Raw genomic sequence first — 4,607 nt, forward strand, 5'->3', positions numbered from 1 at the left:
ATGGTCAGCAGCAGCTGTGAATGGAAGTCTGAGGATCCAGCAGTTGCTCAGTCCCACAAGGCAAGCAGATGAAAAACAGTGAGCTTTCCTTCTTCCTTATATATGTCTCCAGCAAAAGGTATGGCCCAGGTTAAAGGTCTTACCACCAGGTGACCCTGCTTGAACTCATAGATCTTTCTATCTTAATCCTCTGTGATTCATAGCCACTATACCTCATGATCTCCATGCCAAGATTCGGGTCAGAAACTTGTATCTCTCAGCCTCCAGATTAGGGCCAGGTAAGGCTTCTAATTCTGGATTGTAGTTCATTTCAGATATAGTCAAGTTGACAACCAGGAATAGCCACTACAGCTATATACTGAAATTCTTCTCTACTGAAACCTCTTTGGCTGGGTATGTACATTCAAATGACTCTCAGCAAATATGTCACCTATATTCTTACTTGGATACCCCATTAAAGATGATTTAAAGGACCCCACTGCTTTCCAAATACAAAATACAAAAATCCAAAAAAGTCTTCCAAAGAAAAGTATAGTCAGGCTTATAACAGCAGTACTCCACTCCTCATATCATCTTCTGTCTTACAGTTCTCTAGAGTCACAGAACTTGTCGAGTGTGAGTGTGTGTGTGTGTGTATGTGTGTTTGTGTGTAAAGGAAATTCATTGTATTGACTGTCATTACATTATTGTAATGACATGTAGGTTGGCAAATAAGTGCAAGTGGTTGAAAAAAATGACTCTTCCTTCTTCCAATGTCTTTGTTAATGCCTCCAGCAGTAGGTGTGTCTCAGATTAAATTAAGAACTACCACTCATGGATCTAAAAGTTGCTCTGTCCCATGCTGACCATGAAATCAGAGATCTTGCCTAGTCTCTTAGGCTTTTCATGGCCATTATGCCTCAAGATCTCCATGACAAGATCCAGTCTAGGAACCTGTTTTCCCGGCTCAAGATTTGAATCACAGGTGTACTCTCCATTTCTGGATTGTAATTCATTTAAGATGTAATCAGGCTGACAACCAGAAATAGCCATCACAGAGTCTTTGTTGAAAATGGACAGAATCGGACTTTCTAAGGCAGGACCAACATGGAGGAACAGGCCACAGAAGTGGTAGGGCACTTGGGACAGAATCCTTTCTACTTCCATCTATAACTAGGAGGGACAGTGGATACACAGCCCTCTGTGCACCTTTTCTACAAGCAAAGAGCTTGTTGGAAGGGTGTGCTATGACCCCAGGACTCAGGAGAGATGGCTGATCCTCAGCCCTCTGCACTTTTCAACAGAGAGCTGATCTCCCACAAGTGTTGACACAGGCTTAAAGACTCACTGGAGGAACAAGCTCCAGCCAGAGACAGCAAGAACATCTAACACCAGAGATCAAGAGATGGTGAAATGCAAACACAAGAATCTTACCAAGAGAAACCAAGACTACTTGGCATCATTAGAACCTAGTACTCCCACCACAGCAAGTCCTGGATACCCCAAAAAATCAAAAAAGCAAGATTTGGATCTAAAATCAAATCTCTTCATGGTGATAGAGGGACTTAAGAAGGACATAAATAACTCCTTTAAAGAAATATAGGATAATACAGGTAAACAGGTACAACCTCTAAAAATGAAAACAAAAAATCCCTTAATTAATTAGAAGAGAACACTAGTAAACAAGTAGAATCCATTAAAGAGGAAATATAAAAATCCCTTAAAGAATTACAGGAAAGTACAACCAAACAGGTGAAGAAATTGAACAAAACAATCCAGGACCTAAAAATGAAACTAGAAATAGTTAAGAAATCACAAAGAGAGACAACTCTAGAGATAGAAAACCTAGGAAAAAAGTCAACAGCCATAGATGCAAACATCACGAACAGAATACACGATATAGAAGGTAGAATCTCAGGTGCAGAAGATACCATAGAAAACATTGACACAATAGTCAAAGAAAACCCAAAAAGCAAAAAGTTTCTAACCCAAAACATCCAGGAAATCCAGGACACAATGAGAAGACCAAACCTAAAGATAATAGGTAGAAGAGAGTGAAGACTTCCACCTTAAAGGGCCAGTAAATACCTTCAACAAAATTATAGAAAAACACTTCCCTAACCTAAAAAAGAGATGCCCATGAACACACAAGAAGCCTATAGAACTCCAAATAGACTGGACCAGTAAAGAAACTGCTCCCACCACATAATAGTCAAAACACCAAATGCACAAAACAAAGAAAGAATTTTAAAAGCAGTGAGGGAAAAATGTCAAGTAACATATAAAGGCAGGCCTATCAGAATTACACTAGACTTCTCCCCAGAGACTACGAAAGCCAGAAGATCCAGGGTTGATGTCATGCAGAACCTAAGAGAACACAAATGCCAGCCCAGGACACTATACCCAGGAAAACTCTCAATTGTCAACAGGTGGAGAAATCAAAGTATTCCATGATAAAACAAAATTTACAAAGTATCTTTCCACAAATCTAGCCCTTCAAAGGATAATGGAAAACTCCAACACAAGGAGGGGACTACATCCTAGAAAAAGTAAGAAAGTGATCTTCCAACAAAACTAAAAGAAGGTAGCCACAAGAACAGAATACCAACTCTTACAATAAAAATAAATGAAAGTAACAATTACTTTTCCTTAATATCTATTTATATCAATGGACTCAATTCCCCAATAAAAAGACATAGACTATCAGACTGGGTATGTGAACAGGACCCAACATTTTGTTGCTTACAGGAAACCTACCACAGTGAAAAAGATAGACACTATCTCAGAATGAAAGGGTGGAAAAAAATTTTCCAAGCCAATGGTCCCAAGAAATAAGCTGTTCCAATATCAAGAAACAAGCCATTCTAAAATTAAATAAAATCGGCTTTCAACCTAAAATGATCCATAAATATAAGGAGGGACACATTATACTTATCAAAGGTAAGATCTACCAAGATGAACTCTCATTTCTGACCTCTATGCTCCAAATGCAAGGGCATCTACATAATAAAAGAAACTTTACTAAAGCTAAAAGCACACATTGCACATCACACAATAATAGTGGGAGACACTCCACTCTATGCAACGGACAGATCATGGAAACAGAAACTAAACAAAGACATAGTGAGACTAACAGAAGTTATGAAACAAATAGTTTTTATAGATATCTGTAGAACTTTTTATCCTAAAACAAAAGGATATACCTTCTCCTCAGCACCTCATGGTACCTTCTCTAAAATTGACCATATAATTGGTTACAAATAAGGCTTCAACACATACAAGAAGATTGAAATAATTCCTTGCATCCTATTGGATCACCATGGGCTAAGGCTGCTCCTCAATAACAACATAAACATTAGAAAGCCCACATACCTGGTATGCTTGTGGAAGCTTAACAAAGCTCTACTCAATGATAACTTGGTCAAGGAATAAAGAAAGAAAGAAATTAAAGACTTTCTAGAGTTTAGAGAAAATGAAGCTACAACATACCCAAACTTATGAGACACAATGAAAGCAGTCCTAAGAGGAAAACTAATAGCTTTAAGTGCCTCCAAAAAGAAACTGGAGAGAGCATACTCCAGCAATTTGACAGCACATCTGAAAGCTCTAGAACAAAAGGAAGCAAATTTACCCAAGAGTAGGCGAAGGCAGGAGATAATCAAACTCGGGTGAAATCAACCAAATGGAAACAAAAAGAACTATACAAAGAATCAACCAAACTGAGAGCTGATTCTTTGAGAAAATAAACAAAAAAGGTAAACCCTTAGCCTGACTAATGAGAGGGCACAGAGGCAGTATTCTAATTAACAAGATCAAAAATGAAAAGGGAAATATAACAACAGAAATTGAGGAAACCCAGAAATTCATGAGATCCTAGTACAAAATGCTATACTCAACAAGACTGGAAAACCTGGATTAAATGGGCAATTTTCTGGAGAGACATCAGGTAGCAAAGTTAAAGCAAGACCAGATAAACAATCTAAATAGTGCCATATCAGCTAATGAAATAGAAACAGTCATTAATAGTCTCCAACAAAAAAAGGCCTAGGAACAGATGGTTTAATGCAGACTTTTATTAGAACTTCAAAGAAGACCTAATACCAATACTCCTCAAACTATTTCACAAAATAGAAATAGAAAGTACTCTACCCAATTCATTCTTTGAAGCCACAGTTACACTGATACCTAAACCACACAAAAACCTAACAAAGAAAGAAAACTTCATAACAATTTCCCTCATGAATATCAATGAAAAAATACTCAATAAAATTCTTTTAAACTGAATCCAAGAACACTTCAAAAGATCATCCAACATGACCAAGTAGACTTCATTTTAGGGATACTGGGATGGTTCAATATATGGAAAACCATCAATATAATTCACTATATAAACAAATTCATAGAAAAAATATGATCATTTCATTAGATGCTGAGAAAGCATTGGACAAAAATCCAACATTCTTTCATGATAAAATTATTGGAAAGATGAGGAATTCAAGGCCCATAATCTAAGATCAAGAATTGACAAATGGAACCTCATATCATTCATTACAAAGCTTCTGTAAGGCAAATGATAGTGTCAATAGGACAAAATGGCAACCAACAAATTGGCTAAAGATCTTTACCAA

This window comes from Mastomys coucha, unplaced genomic scaffold, assembly GCF_008632895.1.
Source record: "Mastomys coucha isolate ucsf_1 unplaced genomic scaffold, UCSF_Mcou_1 pScaffold13, whole genome shotgun sequence".
NCBI classification, from domain to species: domain Eukaryota; kingdom Metazoa; phylum Chordata; class Mammalia; order Rodentia; family Muridae; genus Mastomys; species Mastomys coucha.